Source organism: Triticum aestivum, chromosome 1D, assembly GCF_018294505.1.
Source record: "Triticum aestivum cultivar Chinese Spring chromosome 1D, IWGSC CS RefSeq v2.1, whole genome shotgun sequence".
In the NCBI taxonomy this organism is placed as follows: Eukaryota; Viridiplantae; Streptophyta; class Magnoliopsida; order Poales; family Poaceae; genus Triticum; species Triticum aestivum.
Genome location: NC_057796.1, coordinates 151,955,212 through 151,980,460, shown reverse-complemented (window position 1 = coordinate 151,980,460; position 25,249 = coordinate 151,955,212). Strand labels below are relative to the sequence as shown.

The following is a 25,249-nucleotide window of genomic DNA, read 5'->3' as shown; positions in this document are numbered from 1 at the left end:
CTAGTCATAACCCTAACGGCGTTATCATTATTCTTACTATTCAACTCATTAAGCAATTCATCTTGAGCTTTAAGTACTTGTTCTACTTGAGTAGTAACCATGGAAACATGTTTACTAATAAGCTTAAGATCATTAACAGTACTATTCATATAATTACTCAAGTGATCAAGCATATAAGCATTATGTTTCAATTGTCTACTAACATAAGCATTGAAGTTTTCTTGTTTAACAATAAAATTATCAAACTCACCCAAGCATTGTCTAGCAGACATATTATGAGGAATATCACCTTCATCAAATCTATGGAGAGAGTTTACCTCTACTACCTATGTCGGGTTATCAAGACCATGTATTTCTTTAATAGGTGGTAGATTCTTAACATCTTCAGCTTTAATACCTTTTTCTTTCATAGATTTCTTTGCCTCTTGCATATCTTCAGGGTTGAGAAATAGAATACCCCTCTTCTTCGGAGTTGGCTTCGGAGTTGGTTCAGGAAGTGTCCAATCATTTTCATTACTCAATATATTATTCAATAGCAATTCAGCTTGCTCAATAGTTCTTTCCCTGAAAACACAACCAGCACAATTATCCAGGTGATCTATGAAAGCATCGGTTAGTCCATTACACCGGACGAAAAAAGGGCAGCACCTACTTCATGTGTCATTGTGCATCATTTTTTTATATCCAATTTTAATAAATGTCGATGATCAGGTTGAATGTGAAAATTTCCTAATTTTTACTAAAAGTTAACACTTACATAAAAATTGGAACACTTTCTCAAGAAGAGTTAACGTTTTTTTATGAAATTGGAACATTTCTCTGAAAAAGAACATTTTTTAACACATGTATTCCTTAAAAGAACGTTTTTCAGGGGTAGGAATGTTTTGTTTTTTGAGGGGTAAGAACATTTCTCTCAAAAAAAATATTTTAGAATGTTTTTTTTTGAAAAAATAAATATTATTTTCAATTTTTCTTTTCACTATTTGGGCTTGGCCCAAACATAAGGACTTGGCCTACACAAACAAGAAGACACCATCGTTGCAAGACGAACTGCACACACTATCTCTATTCATGTTCCCCATTTCACTATCCCTAGTAAATGCTGCCGTCGACCACCGTATCGTCCGCTGCTCTGCGCCGGCATAGATCACAGTTTTCTTCTGTGGCGAATCCCCGGCGACGCCTTGCCATGTGTGCCTCGTTGTTCTGGATCGACGCCGTCTGTTCGAGTCGCTGGTTTGGCGTCGACCTGGACAATGTTGTGGCTTTCTCCGATTGTAGTTCCTTGATGGCGTTTATGAGGTTCTGCCTCTTTGTGTGATGCGATGCTCCGACGCCTGCGCCCGTAGCGGCCCGGGGCTTAGGAAACATTTTTTCCCGATGCGCAACAGTGGTTGTGCACTACGGCCTCGATTGAGCAAAAAATCACCTGTGCGTTGCAACGATTAAACAAATCCTTACACACATTTAGCACTATATTGTGCTATCACTTCTCTTTTTCAACATACGGGGCCATGTTGTCCACCTATTCACGACAAACGTGATCAAGCTCAACCGTCCATGTCGTCTAGAGTTGAAACAATGGTCCATCTTCAACTTCAACACGACGCACACACATCATCCAATCGGAGCAAGTCCACACCCACCCACAGCCATCGCCAGAGAAGTACATCGCCTTGGGCATGGTGGTCATCGAGGCATTCTTGCCGTCCGAGCACACCGGCCCAGATCAATTCTATCGGCGAGAATTCTTGTAACTAAAATCAATAGAAAGGAAAGCTGGCATGAATTGTTTTTTTGGAAATTAAACACGCTCCAACCGGAAAAGATCGGTCAGCTAATAGCTAGCTTTGTGGTACGTTGCAACTTGCAAGCTATCGTACTGAAAAAATGAATATATTCTGAAATCTGCATCCACGGGGGAGATAAAACTTGCTAACAAGCACAACAACACATCATTTTTTATGACTAAAGGGCCAGCAACTGAGGAGGAACAATCTTGTTTGTGCTTAATGATGGTTCCTGAACTTCATGGAGCAAATTGACAAGGTGTTGATTGCTGGATTTGTTCTAAAGAGGCACGCCGTGGGAGATATCCCTGGTGTCCAGGTTCAAGGTTGTCATGGTATCTGGTGTCAGGTTCAGGCAACCATCATTAGGCACAAACAAGATTGTTCCTCCTCAGTTGTTTGCTTTCTCTTAACAGTTGTCAGCAATCTTCTTCCCGTTCTTCACCAGGTGTGGACACAAACACACTTAAGGATGACAGAGTTAACCACAGATCCTTTTTCTGTCTAACGAACCTTCCTTGGTGACAGATATATGCCAGTGACTTTTTTTATGATTCTTGACTTTCAGAGGTAATGGATGGAACAATTACAATGTGTATTGTTTAGATAAAGAACATACGGCTTGATGATCCTTATTGAAGATCTGGAAATACCTGAAGATATTGTTTGTGCAGAACCAAAGCCATGTCCTGGTGCTTGTTGAGAATGGCGAATGCAAACAGGGAATCAAGTTGAGAAGGTGGGATCTGAGAAACTGAAGCTGGTGTTCCACTCTCCGTCCTTCTAACAATGCAATCTTGCATTCAATTCGTTCAATCGCCAACGAAAAAAAAATTCTTGCCGGAGAGGAGATGGTACAGCTCCTCCTTTGCTTTATATACTTCATGATCCCATGGTACTCGCCTTTTAGTTTCCGCATCTGGTGAAGAAAAAATATATTGTTGTTTTCTGAGTACTTCTCAGGAGTTAGTGCCAAGAGTACACTGAAAGAAGTTAGAGAAATCTTCCCAGGTAACTTTAGGCATGGGAAAAAATGTTGAGTTTTTCTGCAACGATGTGGATAATTATAAAATATGATAAGGAGGTACTAGCTTATCTATGTTTTTAGAAGATGTGGCCAAGAATAGAGAAGAGCAACATCTAAAGGCTTATATATCATCTAGCTTGGCATGCTCGTGTTACCTAAATGAAGCTAACATAACAATACCTCTATCTAAATTTAGTACCATGAAATTGGAGAACCATACGGATTGATTTCTGATTTCTCGTTTCAGAAAATAGCATGATCTATTTTTAATACTAACACTTGGAGTGCTCCTTATTAAATGAGAATGTGCCTTTTAATATTAAAGCTCTTGGCATGGTGTAGAAACTCAAATCGAACTAACAACATCAAATTAAGCGTTGTCCGAACCAACTGTACATATTTTTTATGAAACAAATAAGGCTCTTATGTTAGGATAATTCTTCCACTATAACACTTTGATTTACTTCACTTGAGAAACAAAGCACCTGCCTTTGATTTCGTCTGGTAGGCATGAAAGCTACAGTAACAATTGGCAGTTTCTGCAGAATAAAGAGAGGAACAGAAAGACACGGGGATGATAGAACCTTGCATGTCAAACATTCTTTGCTTCTAGTTGAACTGATAGGTCATGGGTGTCAATTCTGAAATTCCATACACATCAATTATGTTTCTCTCCCAACTGGTAAATAGCGTCCACAAACCTGGATTCAATGAAGTAGCAGAGAGCGCGGAACTCGGTGATAGCAACGGCCATCTTAGCCATGTGGTTGGCGTTGCAGTGCATGCCTAGACGCAGGGTGTGAAGCACCTCCCTGTCTGGATCCTCCTGGACAGAATGATTGGTAAACATAGTTTAAGCTGCAAGTAAGACTGAACAAGGATCAACCAATATTTTCTCATGTTGATGAAGCGCTAAGGGATATAAATTATGGGCACCATAATTTATTTCCTTATTTGATTTACCATTCATCTTAAAACATGGTAAATTTGACGTTATAGTAAAAATAAAGCATAGTATAAATTGCAAACTTGTAATGGGAAGAAAAATAAAAAAGTTTCTTCAGTTTTTGGACAACTTTCTCACATTTCCTCTGGACCTTGCTATCTAATTTTTTATTTCAAGTACAATTCAGACACATGAAACATCATGCGGTTCATTCACAAATTTTACTTCAGAAATTATTTGAAAATAAAATGTGCCTCAGCTGATGCAAAAAGTGAAATGTCTGAAAATATAATTTCATAGATTATAGTGTCAATATAAAAATTACATTCCAATAACTTTTTGAAACACATAACAGTACCAGAAAAATCAGATCGTTCCTTCTAGGAAGGTGATATTCGTGCCCTTCTTCCGCCCCGGCTTCACGTCGACCGTCGAGATCTCCTCCACTGTGATCATCTTTCTACACATAGCCGCCATGAGCAAGTAGCGTTTAGTGTTTATTTTAGCAACCAAAATCAGTTTCTTATTTTATTAAAGACATGCATCAAAATTGACAGAAAATAATCCAGAGACCGAGCAGGCTAAAATAAGAACCGTCCAGATCAATAAGACACGGCTGAACTATTTGATTGAAGTAACAAACATACTGCAGTGCAAATAATCTAGCTTTAGAATAGATCATGAACAATGGTGACTGCCGCTGCAGTTTACTAAAGAAATCAAACAGACCCAACCGGTCAACTACAAATTTCTCAGGATTAATCTTTGGAACACATGTACCTCATACTGAGGTTAAATAATTCAGAATGATTGAGGAAGCTAAAATCTGAAGACGGCTTAAGATTACTGCAAACTGCCCAAATCAATAATGCAACTAAATTGTCAGATGGAACCAAAAGGAAATTGTATTTATCAAGTTTAATATGGACCAACTAAGACAGTCTTCAATATTCAAGAATGTAACGGATCTTGATTCTTAATCAGCGATAACAAATGATCACATGCATACAACAGGAGAAGATACTCACATGTGTACTGCACTTGAATTTCCTGCAAGTAAGAAAGGGTAGGGAACCGAATTACAGCAGAAGGATTCAAATGGATGAACTGAGCAGTGAAATCTTCCTGGTTATTATCAATCACAGCATCGACCAGAATAGGCGGTGAGGTTGAGACTCAGGGGGGTTGGGAGTAGTAGGGCGGCAGGGCTGGTTTCTTGGATGGGCCGCTCGGTGTGGCTGTCGAGGAGTAGAGGCCATATCTTAGAACCTGCGAAGGACATGGAGCTAGCAAGGAGATGAAGGCGAGATGAATCGGCCGCTCGCTGCTACCCAGTTGCCGCCGTCGCCTACCTGTACTCAGAGCCGCCGCCGCCTGCTGACTGCTCTCTCCTTGTCAACCCCCCTCCTCCTCTCCTGGTTAGGCGTCTAGATATGGCTGGGCGAGGGGAGGGAGCGGCGAGGATGGTGGTGGTAGATGGCGGCAGTGGCGGGGGGGCTCCGACCTGCCACCGGCCGCCTCCGGTGCGAGGCGAGGCGAGTCGGGCGGAGGGTTGGCCTGCCTCTGGCCGCCTCCGGTGCGAGGCGAGGCGAGTCGGGCGGAGGGTTGGCCTGCCTCCGGTGCGAGGCGAGGCTAGTTGGGCGGCGGGGTGGCCTGCCGCCGGTGAGGCGAAGCCGTCAGGGAGATGCAGGTAGGCGTGCGGGGTGCGAGAGGATGCGGGCGACTTTTTTTTTCACGTCGAACCGTTATTTTTTTTACTTAGGGACGAGACTGCGGGTTAATTGTCAAAAATCACAGGGAGGTTTTTGCAAGATTGCTGCGACGGTGAACCCTACGCACCCAACCCGTGCTTATTTATATATATATACATACTAGCAAAAGAGCCCGTGCGTTGCAACGGGAGAAAAAAAATCATCACATTTGATTTGATTTATTATGACCCAAATCAATTATTTCATCCCTTAGCATTCAACTTCTAACCACGACTCTTGGTATACACTTCGAATATTAGGTTTTCAATAATAAAAGAAATTCAACCATGACAAATGTGCACCTGTTAGTTGCGAAAAATTCTGTTGGTACCAAATTCTTCAACATATATTGAAAATAAGTATACTTGTAGAAATTCTAATTCTTGAAAGAAGAACGGGTTGGTTGTTTCAAATAGAAGATCTCTGAAAACTTATGGACCAAACTAAATATGAATGTAGGGAATAAGATACACAAATTAGATTATGCTATAGGTAGACCTTATTTTCATGACCAAAATGAATGTACCTTGTTTATCGTGTTGCTTCAGAGTAACTCGCATACATAAGCAAAGTTAGCACAGAACCAATAGAAATAAGATAACCACTACAGAGTTCAATTGGACCTCTCACATTACAAAACAATTTGCCCCTTCCTTTTGGTTCACTTTTCTTTACAGTTTTTCTTACTGTTTGGCATTCTATGACCATCTAGACAGTATTTTCAGATAATGTTGTTGTCCCTGCTACTAAAGTTCAGTTCTAGACATGTTTAACTCCATGTACTACACTTCGACGCAAAAAAAATGTACTGCTACCCTGAAGCAATTGAAGCGAGACCCTTCCCTCATGCAATCCAACTGGTTCAGTTGGAACCGACATTCTCGTATATAGTGAGGTGCTTGTCGTGACTTCATCAGTTTCAAAACCTACCGGTTTAATCTCTTGGTGCTTATAGATGTATGATATGCGTGTGTACTTTTATACGGCCGAGTGTATGTACGTGACGTCGGCGTCTATGCTGTGTCTTTTTTTTAAAAGTTCCACTTACACCTTTGCATGGATTAACTTAATGTGCTCGTGCGTTGCACTGGAAATAAACTCCGTCTACTCACATGTTGCCACTTTTCATGTTCGCCGCCACCGACGATTTTCATGTTCACCACCTCCGTTCATGATGGTATGATTCTCAGTGTCCTTAATTTTTTTATATTAGCTGAAAGAGTTGTGATGGATCCAAGTGGGATTATTTCTATAATTTTTTTTATATTCGAAAGCGAGTGTGTTTTTACTATCTTAATTTTGTTAGGACAATGTTAGTTGTTTGGTTTACAAGATTATATTGCTTCTTGTTGCACTATTTTTGAACACAATACAGACGAAGCGCTCATACATGCGCGCATACACTCACCCCTATGAACATACATATGCACACCTACCCGTATGAGCATCTTGAGATTTACGAAGTCACCGTAGGCGTCTCGTCTTCAATGGGAACGTCTCTCCCACTAAAAGCGCATCGCCGGAAATCCTAAAATAAATCTAAAAATAATGCGAGTATCAGGATTTAAACCCTAATGAGCTGGAGATACCACCGTCCATCTAACTATCCAACCATTCATCTGAACACAAACTTTTCATGTAGACAACATATATGCTCTTTGTCTAAAACAGATAGTACAAAAACTGCATGAACACATATGCAAAGGAACTGAAATCAACCTTAATGTCTGGCACAATTTTTAACAACTTATTGAAACTCCTAGTCCTAGACCCTTTGTTTTGTTTCAACCTTCCACCCCATCTTTGTTTTGTTTCTCTGACCACCAATGACACATGAAGATAACCACAAGTGTCCCATCTGTACTGTGGCCATGAGGCAGTCCAGGAGCCTAAGCCAAATATCCTCAAGCATGAGTACAAGCGATTCCCGCTGCACTTTCTTATATATCTCATATTAATAAAACAAGAAAATGTAGTTTGGTGCAGCTAGGATAGACAACTTTGGTACTTTCCACTTAGCATGAAAACTGTACACCTATATAGAACAGAAGCAACTTTTGCAAAAACAAAATCGGATAGCAGAAAAGTTGTTTGATAGCCAAATACCTATAGTTAAAATTATATTCTTCAAACTTAAACTAATAACTTTCTCACCGGAGGAATGTAACGAAGAAATTTGAACATAAAATAATAACTTTCACAGCGGAGGAATGTTTAACCATTAGTCTTGAAACAAAAGGATTATATCCTTCAAACTGTAGCTAATATGGTACACATCTTGCTAGCAGGAGCAAGATCAAATTTTGAGCTAACATAGAACTATGTTGTAAAATTAATGATGCAATACAAAAAACAAGTGTCAGCTTGGTATCTTTATGCATCTTGCTAGCAAGTTCAGGATCAAACTGTAACTCTTGACAGAGATTTTGGAGGAATGATGCTTTGTTAGGAGCAGCAGCCAAGTCAGTACTAAAGGATTTTATAAGCTTATTTCTGTATGCTCGAGATTCGATATCTGAGGTGATTGCTTGTGCTTCACGCTTCCCTAATCCAAATATATTTCTTAGATCATTCAAAGTAATAACCTGCAACTTTAATCACAAAAATATTTATGTTAATATAATAACGAGTATAAAACACTTCGATGGACAGTAATATAAATTGTACAAGACCATGTATCATGTATTTAGAGTCTCACAGTCAACCCAACTTATGAACTCTTAAAATAATAGGGCAACTCACAGCTCATGTACCGTTGAAAAACATATGGCAATTTGTGGTGATAGACATGTGTACTATGACAGAAATAAAAAGAGTTGACCAGCCCTAGGAAAGCATTTTATGCAAATATTGCAGGTGCTTGTAAGAAAATGTCGCTAATCTTTACCTACTCATTCATTTTAAACATCCAAAACTGCAGCTCCATGAGATAGGTGATTTAGTAAAGGAAGCTATCAAATATTAAATGCGCTCTCTCTCTATCTCTCCATCTCCCTTTCCCTCCCCCTCTCCCTCCCTCCTTGATAACCGTGGATATTCATTTATTTAGGGTGTGTTTGGTTTCGGTAATGGACTGGAATGGAACGGGTCCAACCTGTTCCTGGGCCTCGTTCGTGCGTTTGGTAGACAACTGGAACCGGAACGGGCTCATGCTCGCAAACCGAATATTCGGCCCAGATCCGAAATCCACTCGTACCTCCAAATCGGAGGAACGACGCGGAACGGCCTCTGCTCGCTTCTCTCGCTCTCGAACCCTATCCTCTGTGCGGCTATTCTCCCTCGTCTCTCCCCCGCCCGCGATGTGCGCTGCCGGCCCTCCACCTCCTATCTGTGCCGCCGGCCATCTTCCTTTGATCTGCTACGCCTTCTTTCGCCAGTGGAGGTCTTGCCGCAGGGCAACAATGGCGGCACATGCCGGGAAGCGCCGAGCCGCCGTGCTTGACGGAGCAGCCGCTCCAAACGCCGGCCGTTGACCGCACCTGAGAACGCGCCGCTCGGAGTCGCGGTCGCGCGTGGGAACGCCAAGGCCAAGCCTCGCATCCAACCGGCCGCCACGCTCAGCTTTAGCTTCTTTTCTTGTAGCTACTGTTTGTCTTGTGATTGAGTCAGATTAATAGCTCACACCGTTGTTTGTCGCATGGATTCAATTCATCAATGCTCAAAGAAAAAATGCTTCAATCCGATTAGTTGATGCTCAAACCCCTGTTTCAAAATCCAATTCAATGTTTACCTGGCTTTGTTGCATAGATGAATTGATGATCACTTACAAATCCATTCCATTCCATCTGTCAAACCAAACACCAAAATGTAACCATTCCATTCCCTCAATTTACCCACACCAAACACAAGGACGGAACCAACCCATTACACTGGAATGGAACCATGACATTCCATTACACTTCGTCCCCGAACCAAACACACCCTTAAGTGATCATCAAAAAAATCAAAATATTCTAATTTGACTGTATAAGAATAGTGTAGTTCATTTGGATGTAAAAACATTGATGGAAGAAAGGAGTCATACAAAAACAAATTAACACATTTATGAATAGACCCTGAATCAACTGTTCAAGTACATGAATGATAATCCTGTCCATCACTGACTTGTTGAGAGTTGATGGTAGTAGCAAGAAGAGTTCTACACTAATTTTCCACAAAAAGGCAAACATGATGCTCATAATGATTGCATCAAACACTTTCAACTACGAAGTGATATACACAGGCAAAACCTTTGGCAAGATAGTTATGCATACCAACAAACTATTAGTTGTGTATCATAGAATTAAACCTCGATGGAATAGCCATGTCAAGAAAGAATTACCAAGTGTACTAATTTTCCTTAGAATACAGATATGCCCTGCAGTAATGAAGAACAAAGCTGAAATTAGCAATCAGTTAGTGCATCTATAAAAAAATAGCTGATTACCTTAATGGTATGAGGTTCAGAATACTGGTCCTGGTCTGTTTATACAAGAAGTGGAAAGAATAGAATAATTAGTAAAAATATTAGCTCAGAAAAAACACAATTAGATACGAAGTGCATATGCAATCACCAATTTTTCACAAGACAATACGCTTGCTAACACCATACTGTTGTAACAAATACATGAAAATATTGACTAATTATCAAAAGCGCAAAATCACTGGCAATATAGATGTATACACTTGGTACGTAACGCCAATATCTAGAAGTGATATTTAGTAGATATAAGATATACCCATGCCACAAATGATGTTACCTCGTGTTGGAAGGTTCTCAAGTAGAATTAGATGGATTCCTTACTTTTATAGAACTCTGCCTCTGTGTGTCGCTTTGGTATGTGCCGACCCCAATCTCATCGTTGACGACCAGGCCACATGCCCTTGCCTACCAGTGGCGGCTCAGTGCCGATGCCACATCCTTGATATTCTCCGATGGCACAAGCGGGGGAGATAAGAAGAGGACATAATAATGCGTGCAGACAAAGACCGATATGGCCCACTCAGCATGGATTAGCTCCTGTACGACATGAACATTGGGGAGCTCGGCCTGGGCGCTCTCCACTCGCTACTGCAGGCCTTAGTGCCACCGTTGTCCACCTGCAACATCCATCCATCAGTGCATCATATGTTTGATTAAATGCCCAAACAGAAACAGGGAAAGAGAATATTAAGGAAGGGTTACTCAATCCAGCGTACGTAGTATTCTCCAACGCTACATGTAGATATAACCTGATAGAAGCTACATGTAGATATAAGAATGTCTTGATGCATAAAAAATTATTATGAAATCTTGGACGCAGATGGCACCTGAGTCGGCGGCGTCCAGGAGAGTAGGACCTGAGTCGGCGGTGTCCAGGAGAGTAGCACATATGTTCAGAATCACAAAGGACGCTGTCAAGCCATCGAGGTCAACAATCGGCCAGGTCGGGGCAGTGGCAATTGCACGCGAGAGTCTTCACTCGAAGTAAATGTTCCAAGTGTCTTCAAGGTTGATCCATTGCAAACTTCTTCACCCACGACATGGTCATCCCATGTATTGATAAATAGGTGTTAGTCACAAACATTATACTCTGGGTGAATAATCAATGGGTGAATAATCAGTGGTCTCTACAGTAAAGAAAACACAAGTATATAATATAACAACTATCAATTACCGGAGAAATAACTAAACTGTTCTCTCGCTTCAGGCAATAATGAATAGCAAGCAATTAGTAATACTCTCCAAGCTTCAGGCAATGATGGTGCTCACCGGTGAGGCGTTTGGATTTGGTTGTGCTCCAACAATTCCTCCCACGTTGGTCAGATCTGAAGATTGGGGAGCGGCTGGCCTCCCATACGCATGGAGCTCCTCTCCTTGGCATGCTCGTTCATTGTATGGGGGTGGGGGCAGCAAGCTCTGTGCTTGGAGGGAGAGGTGTGGCTGCTGAGGCAGGATGTGCCCTGAGCGGAACGGGACGTGCGCGAGTCAAGGCCGGCGAGATGTTGAACCCCATGGCGCCCAGCGCCGCCCGCTCAGGCCGCCATCGTCTCCCCCTGTTCCTCTCCCAACTCCCTAACCACACTATCCCAGCCGCCTCCGTGCTCGTGCCCCGTAGCGGTGGCGGCACCACACTATCCCAACCGCCTCCATGCTTGTGCCCCGTAGCGGCGGCGGCGGTGCCGCCGATTTCAACTTATCCTCTCCAGCTCCCTTTTTTGTTGCAAATCTCCGGCTCCCAAACGAATCTAGTCCGAGGTGTAGATGAATTGTTTCTTTTTTCTAGAGGAAACCAGACAAAGCGGGGAGAGAAACGTGGGTCTGCGAAGGCGGCAGTGCAGGCCGACGATGTGTGCCCCAAGCCCATGCCGCTTACGAACGTCAGAAAGAACAAGAAAAACGAAACGTACTAAATTTTCTTAGCACACGAACGACGGATAAAAATTCCATGTAAATAGTACCACCTCGGATAGCGAAAATAATATAGGTGAAAAAACTTAAAGCGTAAATTCACAAGAAGAAAGCGTATTGTGACGGTGAACCCGACAAAGTCGATCCGTGCTTTATTATTAGGGAGAGATTATTACTAGCAAAAGAGCCCGTGCGTTGCGACGGGAAAATAAATCATCGCATGTCCCTAATGCACCATCAGCATTGCTGCTTTTCCTCGTCACTATCGTCGATGGTGGTCAAGTTCTCCGCCTATTCACGGCGAATGTGATGAAACCTAAGGCGATGAGCTTGCTAATAACACTTAGCACACCACTTTTGTGAGCCCTTTCCTACAGCCACATGTATTGACGAACTTGTAATGATGGTGGGCACCATCCTTGTGTCATCTACACTTGATGCATGCACCATCCTTAATACCGGTTTAAAAGAACTACTCAAATGAGTAACCCACCATTTTCCATGACAACTTTGACAGTCCCATGCTTATCTCAAATATATGTGAGTATATAGTTAAAAAATACCTCTTATTCTCACAAAAATGGCAAAGTAAAAACTGAGGACAAGAACTAAATTCTAGATTATGCAAAGCAATTTAAGATCACATATGTTTCAGATTTAAGAAGAATATGCACCTATGATTTCACTATTAGGGAACATCTAGAACTATGTTCATTAAGTACAAACAACGCAATCCATTTAAAGGAGATAAATTTATTACCTTTTACCTTCTACTTTTCAGCTATAAGCATTAATTAGTATTTTGATGCATGTACCATAAAAGGCATGCCCACTATAGCTTAAATTAATTCAGAACCTCATCAAATTGTGATTTTGATGGTGAGCTCAGTATCTAAGTAGTAGTAAGTAGTGAGTAGTTCATTTGAAGCGACGACAATTTGTGTATCATGGAAGTCTGCATAATATAATCTGACAAAAGAAAAGGACCACACGAAGATTGTACGAACAATCGTATCCAACATATAAACAAATATCTTATTCTCCATTATGTAACATAAGGAGTGCGGAAATAGTAAGTTCAATCCCAGTTTTACAATTGAGTTTAGTGGATTAGACACCCAAGCTCTAGATAAACTTGCATCATTTTCTCTATTCCATATACATAGTTTCCATCTAAGACTTATTTGAGTTTACCTCAACAACATGAAATCACTCTTCCATGGCAAACTCATAAATTTTTTTACACAGCTGTGTATTTGTCTACACATGCTGATATATGAGCACCACTGTGAAATGTGAATGCACACACACTGTACTACATTGTTGAAGTTTCCGCGTCAGTGGACAATTTGTTAGCTCTGCGTTAGATGGTCCTGCGCTCCTATCGTGGCTTCAGATGAAACATATCACGGAGAGTTTCTGCATCGGTGAACTAATTTTCTACCTACCACATTATTGTAGAGGAGAGGTGCACACTTTCTGATTGATTCCGCTGGATCACAAGCTAGCTCTGCATAAATTGATTCCTTCCGGCCGGAAGACACATATCCATCCAGCTGCTTGTCTGCTTGCCCATGGTGGCTCAAAACGTAGTCATGCTCTCGACTTGGATGCTCCCAACGCTCCTCTCCACCCTGTATCTGTATGTACAACACCACCTGCTCCTGCTCCCTTATGAACAGCTCGCGGTGAGAGCCTCTCGCGTATCTGATCGGCGGCGGCCGGCCGAGGAGCTAGCGGAGACAGATGCGAGCATTTCCACGAACACGACGGATATGCTGGTGATTGTGAAGACGGGGCAGGTGCTGATGATGAGTAGCAGATGAGAGCAAACTTCGGCCAATCGCTTTGATCCATCTCAAAGCTCCCACACCCCAAACCTCGCCCGGACACCTAGCCCTCGTCATCGCCACGGTTCCCCAACCTCCCTACCTCCACCGCACTTTGCCACCTTCCCAGCCTTCGGACGCCCACATGGCCACATCGTTGTCGTGGTTCCATGCTTCCAGCTGCCGGTGAACCCTCCACCAATGCGCTTTCCCTCGCCGCCCGAGGTTAGTACGGGGAGAACGAGAGAACGAACGGGGCAGCCGCACACGCGAGCTATCCGGTGTTGGTTTCTCGAGATATCGGAGATCACGTCGGTGAAGGGCATCCGCGTCCGGCGCCGGCCGAGGCAAAGTGGTAAGTGCAGATCTCTCAGGTGTCCTATTTATGAGAGAAATTAGGGTAGGCATCGAGGGATTCAGAGATTGACTCTGAGCGACAGTTCGAGTAGGAAAGCACTTCGGGGGGGGGGGGGGGGGGGGGGGGGGCAGTCAACGATGGGGATTTTCTCTAGCATGGGCTGAGGCCCAATCTGGCGCGAGCGGAAGCGACAGAGCGTTGGCCCATCAAACCAGCTAGTAGTGTAGGAAATAAATAAATCAGGAATGAAACGTTTTTTACTTGGGGCAAGCTGGGATTATTTAACAGAAGAAAGAATCCACTCTTGTACATACAACTCTGTCCTAGCTTGGTGGACCGTACGAGTTGTGAAGGCAAGCAGGTTCAGGGTTCGATCCCCAAGTGCAGCCTTTCTTTTTCTCTCCTGATTTTCTTGGGCCACACTGCAGCGGGCTCAGGCCCAAGGGGGAAAAGGGTGGCGCACGAGCCCAGAAGCGCGCCTGTGCGTTCCAAAAACTGACGAACGAATTTTGCGACGTGTTTTCTGAATTAGTACCACCTCGTATATATGTTTTAAATTCAAATTAAAATCGTAAATTTACAAGAAGAAAGCGTATTGTGACGGTGAACCCGACAAAGTCGATCCGTGCTTTATTATTAGGGAGAGATTATTATTATTATTATTACTAGTACAAATGCCCGTGCTTTGCAACGGGGTATAGCAAGTTTATATGACACCCTAAAAATTATCAACAACTATCGTCAATATAAATATACAGATCCTCTGCTATCCAACCTCGACTGGATAAACCTGTAGTGGTAGATAGTTTAACATGCGCTACATTACATATTCTGTCAGAAGTATAGCACAACAAACATCATAAGTGATCCAAGTTTTCACATGCACAAGTGCAAAAGACTGTAAAAGTGTATCCTTTAACCATACAAAAATTTCAGGGACGTAAAATTTAGAAGCTGCGACAGATTGACACTCACCTGCTGTTTTCAGCAAAAAAAATGTTCTACAAGATATGCATAGGAACCTTCCATATGGATAGGGCACTTTGATCAATACTCTCAACTGCGACTGGAAGATATATTACTCTTTACATACGTTAGGCATTTTTAAGTTAATGCAACCAATTTACAAGCCCCGTAAATCAAGTCCTTCTGTCTGTTTCTTCCATCAAGCCTTGTGTGCAATAATATGAGCGCATGAAACTCCATCGTCTATCGGTATTATACAATAAGCGTAGCATAACCCGTGGTTGCAACAATATGAGCACATGCAACTCTCTCTTCATTTATCACCAACAAGATAAAAGCCTGGCACATAATGATCTGGTCTTCAAATATTAAAAATAAGTTATATTTTTTAAATTAAACGATTGAATTTTACATTCTAGTGAATGAAGCAGGATCGACTATGGCGAATGAAAGAAATTAAGCTGGAATCATGCTCATAAAAATTGTATAAAATAATATATGCAGATCATCCTCTTCCCTACGAGAAAAAACACTGACATGAGATTTTTGAAGCTCTGTTCTCCTTGTCTCTCTCTCTCCCTAGTTTTTCCTCCAGCCCAGCTGGGCCTACCAGCGCCTGCCGGCCCATCTCCTAACCAAGGCCCGCGTAAACCCTTCTAAACCTAGCTGCACAAAAAAGTTGCACAGGAGCCATCACTCCATCCCCTCACAGCCACTCGATCCCAACTCTTTGCCTAAAAAAAACCTCGATCCCAACTCTCTCTCCCTCCCGGTCCCCTTCGACGACTCTCTCCCTCACCCCGATCTCCTTTCGCGCCGCTGAGGTGGGGGCTCGATCCCGAGCGCCCATCCGTCGCTCCTGCCGGCGTCCGTCGTCGCCAGACAGACCCCGCTGCCTCTTCTTCCCTTCCTGCCGCCGAGGACGGGGCTGGATCTCGTGAGCGCCCATCCGCCGCTCCTGCTGGCGTCCCTCACCGCCGGCCGACGGGATGGCTGGACCCCGCCGCCTCTTCTTCCCTTCCTCTCCGCCTGCTCGCTCCTCCAACCGGCCGTCCAGCACGCTGTCATCTTCTTGCAGCGGCACCGCCGTTCTCTGCTCCCCTGGCGCTCTTTCCCGCATGCCATCTCCACCTCTCGCCCCGCCGTCTGCTGCCTAGGTCGCCGACCTCCTCGTGTATCTCTTGTGAACGAGCGGCACAATTTTTTTTTATATTACGATTTTGTTTATACAAATCATAAAAGCGTATTATGATATAAGAAGAAAGCGTATTGTGACGATGAACCTGACAAAGTCAATCCGTACTTTTTTATTATATATATATATATATATATATATAGCAAAAGAGCCCGTGCGTTGCAACGGGAAAAAATACCACACCTCCCTAAACCAATAATCATGACTCCCGAATAGGTTCACGTCCTTTAGTTCAACCTGGCATCCCATATGTGTTGCCATTTATCCTCCTTTCCAGCATCGCTCATGGTGGCCTCAGTGCGTACACGTCCACTATGTGCTTGAATTTGTTCAATCCAATGGGCATGTCTCTCATCATAATATGAGAAATATGTTTTTTCTTGCGAGTTTTGCCGATGCGTGCATGCGTGGTTATCATTGGTTTCTTTCGTGTTTAATCTGGTTTGTTGAGGTGTTCGTTTGCAATTAGGATCAGCGCCCAAACGAAGGAAAAATGGATCATGCGCTATTAATTAAGGTTGCACCCTGCATAGCATTTCAAAAATGGTTAACAGGTAAAATAACACCATGTTTAGATTCTACACATTTTTCTAATCAAATTTCATATATAGCATATTAAAATTGGAGTTAGTGTTTAAAATAATGGATATTTTTTAAAAGGATTTATTTTAGAAGATGGACTGTGGGTTGATTAACCAGAATATCATGGTGTTTCTCTTTAATTCCGTCACTGTGTATTGCGGGTTAATTTTTCGAAAGGTCAGGGGATATTCCATAGAAATGAAAAAGGCCAATCAAAAGAAAACTTGATGATTGTCCAACTATCATCAAAAGTTTTATAATGGTGTAGTGCCATACCAAAACCATCTGTGTATGCATAGTCAGATAAGTTTTTACTTCTCCAACTTAGAAATACTCATACATACTCATACCTAAGGAAATTGTATACCAAGTAAACTTGCTACACTCAGAGAAATACTATGTAAATTATTGACTTTTACCAACAGGTATGCAGCAAAGAGCTCAATGCAAGAGGTCGCATGGGGCCCGATCAGGAAACACATAAACAGAAAAGGAACAATTAATGACTCAGGTATGGATCAACTGATTAGAGAAGTTGCACATGGATACTAAGGGGTGTTTGGTTCAGAAGTCCTAGGACTTTTTCTAATCCCAGGGACTAATAAAAAAAGACTCTCTAGTAGAGTCTTTTTCTAGTCCGTGTAGAAAAAATCCCTCCCGTTTGGTTCCTAGGGACTTTTTAGGGACTTTTTCTAGTCTCTGGGACTAAAAAGTCCCTGAACCAAACACCCCCTAAGTTTACCGTGGTAAACTGCCAAATACTAATTCTGTTATTTCAGGATCTCCGGCGATGTGCATTCAGTGGGAGGAGACGTTCCCGTCGACGATGAGGTGCCTGCGGTGACTTCGTAAATTTCAAGATGATATGCCGCCTCAGTCTTTCAGAGGTGCTCATAGGGGTAGGGTGTGCGTGTGTACATTCATAGGGGTGAGTGTATGCGCGTGTATATGAGCGCTTGCATCTGTACTGTGTTCAAAAAAAGAAAAGCATTGTATTTCTAGTTTATTTTTTCTAAAGTAACCTTTTTATTGACCGGCTACTGATCAAGTTCTAGTTGGCAGCAAGCTACCTAGTGGGCAAAATAATCTATAGTAAATAGGTATCCGTAGACATAAGAAGTTCTGGAAATAATAAATTGTATGAATAGATCAAAATACACATGTCAAACGTAGCTCTCTGCATGTTCCATGAGAGTAAGAATATTGCATTTGTTTCTTTTGAGAGTAAGAATATTGCAAATTGTTTCTTTTAGTAAATAGCAAGAAGTTCCGCCTATATGTAACCCACATCTATATCCTAGTGAAGCTGCTTCTACCTAATCACTAAAAAGAAAATACAATAAGAAAAGGAGAAGCAAAAAAAAGAAAAAGAAAGATTGAACGTGCAGATTTTGATTACTTAATACCCTTGGAGTGCTGGTTGCACGCGACGGCAACCTGGACCCCGTTCTCATCCTGGAGATTGCCCAACAGCTGCATGGTGTGTGCATGAAATCCTTGCGCGGTACGTGCCATGTTGTGCAACCCCTTCACGACGACAACGGCCGGGACTGGACGGTAGGTTTTTCTGGCGGTTGTCTGGGGCTCCGGGCCAGTCAACTCCATACCAAGACGGACCTCTTCTTGGCCCGTGATCTAAATCCCATTGAGAGCGAGCAATACGCGTCGGCCACCGTCCTTTAACACGGTGTTTCGCCGCCTCAGCACGCCAATCTGAGTCCGTCGAGAGCGATGACCAACACGTGCCGGCTGCCGTCGCTCAATATGGCGCTTCAGCGCCTCGGCAGGGCGGGCCTGTCCAGTTTGAGTGCCTGTCCTTGGAGAACCGCCGCCTGCGCCGGTCGTCGGCGAAGGAGGAAATTGAACTTGGGCTGGTGGGGCGCCATAGCAATTGAAGGGATCTGCGTAGTCACGCGCCCAGGCCTCCATGCTGCTCCGGCAAAGTTGATGGTGTTTTGGCGATCTAGGTGGAACTTGCAGTCGATCGAAGGTTTCGTTTAATGGACGTGTTGTAGCGATGTCCGCTCAGCAGTCCATGGCGCTCCAGTGAAGTAGACGGACACCAGATTGGAACTCGCGGTCGATCGAGGGGTCCTTGGATGCGAGGGATGCGTCCAGCACGGGCCGAGCTGGCATGATGCGAGAGATTGGATTAAAAAAAGGAGATCAGCAAAGCGGGTCCGGACTCGGCAGCGTACCTCTTCGGTGGGCCTGAAGTAATAGGCACTTGAAGCGCGCTAACAGGCGGCCCAGTACACGACGTGGTTCCCCGAATTAGTACCACCTCGCGTATATGTTTTAAATTCAAATTGAAAGCGTAAAATCACGGGAAGAAGCGTATTGTGATGGTGAACCCACGGAGTCAATCTGTGCTTTGCAACGGGAGAAACAAATCCTTTTACACATCCCTAGTGACCCATCTGCATTACCACTTCTTCCCTTCGCCATCATTGTTGATGGTGGTCTTGTTGTGCTAATATTCATAACGAACATAATCAATCCCAAGGTGATGAGCTTGATCATCATACTCGAGCATGTTGTTTTGAGAGCTCCTTCTCGTGCCGACTTGTAATTTTGTGGACTTGTAATGATGGTGAGTTATTTTCTCAACTACACTTGGTGCATGCACCACCACCACACCCATGCTCCCTAGCACAATGCATGTGCTTTTGCAACGGAGAAAACACCGGTTCATATACAATTGGTCTGGTCAAGGAACTGTCCCGCTACATAGTTAACATCAAATTGAGGGATAATGGGGTCTAACATTAAATGTAAGTTTATGAATAAGTTCAGGTTCAGACATTTCATGAAGCATCTGAAAAAATCTAGCAAGTGTGAATTAATTGTCTTAAAATAATTTTGTACGTGACTAAACATATGTTTACAAAATCAAAACAAATATGGAACATCGTTTGAATCAATTTTCATTCAGAGTACAAATTTTAGAATAAATATTAGGTAAATCTTTTTAACCTTATAGTTGATCTCCAGTCAGTTGCATGACACATTTTGTATATGAATATGAATAAACATGGTTATGATATCAAAACAAAATATGGAACATTGTTTGGATCAAAAGCAAAATAGCAAATCAAAAAATAGAGAATATTTTTAATTCGCGTAAAATATTTTAGGTAAATCTTTTTAATTTTGTAGTTGATCAAGACTTCCATCTTCCTTCAGACTTCACACCACCTACGCCAAATTCATCACCTTACATCCTTCATGGATAATTTTCTTCCTTGCTCTTTTATTACGTGGCCTTGCGCCTCTTTAAATCCAAATCCATCACCTTCATTCATGCTCATGGATTAATTTCCTTCCTTGCTCTTTTATTATGTGGCCTCGCCTCTTTAAATCTCGTTGAATTAGCAATGGCAGGGCGCCCCCCAACACTCCTCCCCATGCATTAATTCCTTCCTGACTCATTTTGTGGCCTCCCTTCCTTAAATCTCGTTTAAAATGCCTTCCGTTCCTGATCACTAATTCCTTCCTGGAAGGTAATTATGTGTTCCCATATAGGGATATAACTGAGCCACTCCTCGTACTGCTCCTGAGCTAGCTTGTTACCTAGTCCACTCGCAGACATATTTAAACAGATGTGATTCAATATACGTGGGCGAGGTGGGATTATTTACTTTTTTTCAGCTATCTCGCATATGTATAAATATATACACTTTCCCTCTGTAATCAGACACACCAGTTATTTGGCCCCGTGGCTAGAGATTGCAACCGCGAAGCGGTTGGTCGTGTGTTCAACTCCTGTACGTGCCAATTTGTTATTAATTTTTTTTCTTTTTCCAGATACGTAGGTAAAATAGTACCACCTCGGATATAGAAAATAATATAGGTGAAAAAACTGAAAGCGTAAATTCACGGGAATAAGCGTATTGTGACGGTGAACCCGACAAAGTCAATCCGTGCTTTATTATTAGGGAAAGATTAGGGAAAAGATATCAAGTATTTCATTTTTCTTGAGAGGATGATCAGGCAAAGCATTAAGTAATTGGAGAAGCCTCCCCCAAGCTTGTGGGAGACTCTCTTCTTCAATTTGCACAAAATTATATATTTCCATTCAAGCAGCTTGTTTCTTATGAGCGGGGAAATATATCGCAAAGAAGTAATATATCATATCCCGGGGACTACCCACACAACCAGGAGAAAGAGAGTTAAACCATATCTTAGCATCACCCTTTAATGAGAAAGGTAACAACTTAAGAATATAGTAATAGCGAATTTTTTCCTCATGAACAAATAGGGTGGCTATATCATTCAATATAGTAAGATGTGTCACAACAGTTTTAGATTCATAACCATGAAAATGATCAGATTCAACCAAAGTAATTAACTCAGGATCGACAGAGAATTCATAATCCTTATCAGTAACAAAGATAGGTGAAGTAGCAAAAGCGGGATCATATTTCATTTTAGCATTCAATGATTTTTCTTTCAGCTTAACTAACAATTTCTTAAGATCCTCTCTATCATTACAAGCAAAGAAGTCTCTAGCTTTTTCTTCATCGATAACATAACCCTCAGGAACAATAGGCAATTCATATATAGGGGAGAATCATAATCATAATCTTCAATAATATCATCAGTTTCAGTAATTTCATTCTCTCTAACCCTAGCAAGTTGTTCATCAAGAAATTCACCTAGTGGCATAGTATCATCAAGCACAGAAGTAGTATCATAAGCATCATTCATAGTAGAAGTGGCATCATCAATAACATGCGACATATCAGAATCAATAGGAGGTGTAGGTGTCGCAAGTTTACTCCAAATAGAAGGAGAATCAAGTGTAGAGCTAGCTGGCAGTTCCTTACCTCCCCTCGTAGTTGAGGGAAAAATCTTGGTTCTTTGATCTTTCAAATTCCTCATAGTGATAAACAGATATAAATTCCAAGTGACTCGGAGAATAGATCTATGCTCCCCGGCAAAGGCGCCAGAAAAAGGTCTTGATAACCCACAAGTATATGGGATCGCAACAGTTTTCGAGGGTAGAGTATTCAACCCAAATTTATTGATTCGACACAAGGGGAGCCAAAGAATATTCTTGAGTATTAGTAGCTGAGTTGTCAATTCAACCACACCTGAAAGACTTAATATCTACAACAAAGTATTTAGTAGCAAAGTAATATGGAAGTAACGGTAATGGTGGAAAAGGTGATAGTAGCAGTATTGTACCAATCGTAACAGTGGCAACGGAAAAGTAACTTAGCAAAGATCAATATGTGAAAAGCTCGTAGGCAATGGATCTGTCGTGGAATTGTCATGGCAAATGTCCTAGCTGAAGGACTTAGTCGTGGACCATCGCAACTAGGTTAGCTTAAAGGGGTTAATCGGGACAAAGGACACAGAGAGTTTATACTAGTTCGGCCCCTTGCGGTGAAGGTAAAAGCCTAATCCAGTTTGAGGTGGTATTGCTAGGGATTCTATTACTAGGGAGCGAATATGCTTGACCTACTTCTCGATCTCTTATTTTTTTAATTAAGCTGCTGCCGAGTCATCCCTTCATATACACAGGTTGACGCCCGGCGGCTCACGGAGTCCCGGCCAGCTCATACACGTGTCCGGCTCGGAGACTAACTACATATTCCTTACAATACAAGTCGTACATACATGGCGGTTCATCCACCTGGGCCTTAAGTCACCTTTGGGTCTTGGGCCGTTAACAGGCTCGTATGATCCACCATCTTCATTGGTAAGCCGCCAGTGGTATAACCCGACCCCTCTTGGGCGGTTCATACCCAGTAGTTATATCCCCAACATTTGGCCCCAGGTTGATTTGAACTTGTTCACATCAATCTTCAATACCTGACTTGTCAAAATTTTGCACCGCCTTGTTTGATAAACCTTGCGGTAAACCGCCCTGACGTCAGCTCACAGAATTTTCTTAAACCGCCATGATGTCACTTCGCATTAACTTCGTACATGGCCCAGAACATCTTAATTGATACTTATCTTAATGAGCCACCCGAAAACCGAGGCATCCATATAGCCATCTGATGATTTTGGCCTCCTCGATTCCCGCGCATGCCTTGTAGCCACCCCCTTATAAATAGGGGCAGGGGGTGTTTATCATTTTCCCCTTCGTCTCCTCCTTCGTCTTCCTCCTTCGCACGGCCGCTCCAGCGCTCGAACTCCGCCGCCGCGACCTCCGACTACCACAATAACGCAGGCCGCTGCATCACCCTGATCGAACCAGAAAACTCCGGTGAGCCACCGCTGCTCTTCGTCACCCGTAAGCGCACCTCCCCCTTTAACTCAGATCTACATTAGGGTTCGGGCTGTTCATCGGTGTTCTTGCTGTTTGTGCCTTGTTCTCGTCAACTCTGATGGATTTTAATCTGAGTGGGCCATAAGTCTTGTGCAGAAGTAGTTTCAACATCATTTTCATTATTAGATCAGCATCTCTCCATAGCAGATCTTATCAGAATATCCAAACCTTTTCACTGTCGCCACCTTAGACTAGAATTTTACTGCTTTTTCTGAATTGTGGTAGATCCAAAATTACGGCGGCAACTTGTGAAATCTGTTTGTCCACCACTTAGCAGATTTGAAGTACCATAACTGCCATGGTGGCTTATACCACAAAGTGTGATCCATCATAAGACACCAAATCTTGTTAAACCACCACCATACGCTTTATAACTTGCCTGACCCGGCAATGTATATCTGGTTTAACCATACTTGCTCATAATTTTAATTCTGCAACATATATCTTGACTGTTAAACTTTGTCCGGCTTACCAGCAAAATCCTTAATCCGGTAGGTACCATTAGTCCCCTTTTTAAGCCGCCAATACTTCAATGTTCATCCCCCGGTTTAATCTGTCAACTGTTCATGGCATTTTATCTTTGAATCGATGGTCCAGTTTAATAGCATGACCTTAAGTCGGTAATATTTCCTTCATTCAGGACATTGCTCTTCAAAATGGTAAAGACTGTCACTGCTTGCAACTGGGTCGCTTCTTGGGTTACAGAGGAAGACTTGAACGTATACGTTCAAACTGGCGTCTTAGCCAAAAAACAGGTCATTCATTGGAGGGCTCCGGGTAACGAAACTCGCCCTGAGCCCAAAGATGGTGAAGTGGTGGTTTTTATGGATCATATGGTCCGGAGCTTCAATCCTCCCGGCTCATGATTCTTTCGAGATGTTCTGCACTTCTTTAAGCTTCATCCACAAGATATCAGACCAAACTCTGTCTCAAAATCTACAATTTCCAAGTGTTCCGCGAGGTGTACCTTCAACAGGAGCCTACCATTGAACTATTCAAAGAGTTCTACTACTTGAATCGGCAGAATGAATTCACAGATGGCCCTAGCCTTGAACTAGGCGGCATATCCATACAACACCAAAAAGAATCCATCTTCCCAGCAGCTAACCTGCCCAGTCATCCCAAGGACTGGAACCAGACTTGGTTTTATTGCCAAGACACCTCACCAGACGGAGAAAACCCCTGCCGAGTTACCGCGCCAGCCGGCTTAGCAGCAGACATCACCTTCCAGATCATATCAGCAAAGTAGAACGGAAGAAATATGTGCCAGTTTTTGCAAAGATCCAGGCTCTGATGGCCAACGGCATGACCGCAATCGATCTAGTTCACTGTTGGGTCGCCTGGAGAGTCTTGCCTCTAAGCATCTCGCCCGGTTTAATGTGTGAATATACTGGCGAACTGATAGATCCTTAGTGATGAGGACATCAATACCATTGTTACACCCACAGCCCCTGCTGCTATACATACTGGACCAATTACTAGAGCTCGCGCACGCCAATTAAATTACCAGGTACTTTCGTTTCTTGGTAATGATTCTAATGTTCATGAGAATATGATGCTGCCTAAATTGGATACATTTGTTTTGCTTACAAATGAAGGGCCTAGCTTTGAGAAGGATGAACATTGGAGCAAGAACAAGCATGGAGATGATGGCATGCGCATGGGGAACAAGAACGGAGTTACAAGTGATGATTTCAGGACGTTGAAGCCACCATAATGCGGGCATGAAGCCTTGGACGAAATATACAAGATGCTACTTCATAACTTTCGTCCAGAGGCTATTCTAGGTGCTGCGTCACCTTATTATTGGGCCAGGCCCATGTAGCTTCGAAATACTTGAGTATAGGCTGTTTTTAGAGTCCGTATGTGTGGGGAAACAAGAGATAGGGTTGGTTGCGGACCCCTTCCCCAAGGGCCACGAAATTCCCCCCTCTTCCTCCATATATACATCCCTTAGGGCGTCGTTTAGACTTTGGGTTTTGTTTAGACTAAAAGTTCGCCATAGCTGCAACTTCGCGTACTTCGTTTGTGTTCAACGACCAGACAATTGCGTCACAGAACCCCACCTTGATCAATAAAGCTTTCATCTTATATTCGCAATATCCAGATTGCAATCTCAGTTTCTTGCTTGTTCTTCGTTTGCTCGCAGGAA

At 42.8% G+C, this 25,249-nt stretch overlaps 2 long non-coding RNA genes across 5 annotated transcripts; both read right to left on the bottom strand.

Annotated features, from left to right (window-relative positions):
* Positions 1 to 1,057: 1,057 nt before the first annotated feature.
* LOC123180819 (uncharacterized) lies at positions 1,058 to 5,488 on the bottom strand. Of its 3 annotated transcripts, none has more exons than XR_006491263.1 (5): positions 4,792 to 5,488; positions 4,122 to 4,223; positions 3,519 to 3,643; positions 2,444 to 2,709; positions 1,058 to 1,757 (listed from the first exon to the last, which is right to left on the bottom strand). It is a non-coding gene; the product is annotated as an uncharacterized lncRNA (long non-coding RNA). The 3 variants fall into 3 exon arrangements; XR_006491262.1 differs by lacking the exon at positions 1,058 to 1,757 and having other exon boundaries at positions 2,313 to 2,709; positions 4,792 to 5,001; positions 5,116 to 5,488; XR_006491261.1 differs by lacking the exon at positions 1,058 to 1,757 and having other exon boundaries at positions 2,313 to 2,709.
* A 2,244-nt stretch (positions 5,489 to 7,732) lies between these two features.
* Positions 7,733 to 11,834, bottom strand: LOC123180818 (uncharacterized). 2 transcript variants are annotated; one of them, XR_006491260.1, is made up of 3 exons: positions 10,804 to 11,834; positions 10,693 to 10,725; positions 7,733 to 10,593 (listed from the first exon to the last, which is right to left on the bottom strand). It is a non-coding gene; the product is annotated as an uncharacterized lncRNA (long non-coding RNA). The 2 variants fall into 2 exon arrangements; XR_006491259.1 differs by having other exon boundaries at positions 7,733 to 10,725; positions 10,804 to 11,003; positions 11,246 to 11,834.
* Positions 11,835 to 25,249: the final 13,415 nt, after the last annotated feature.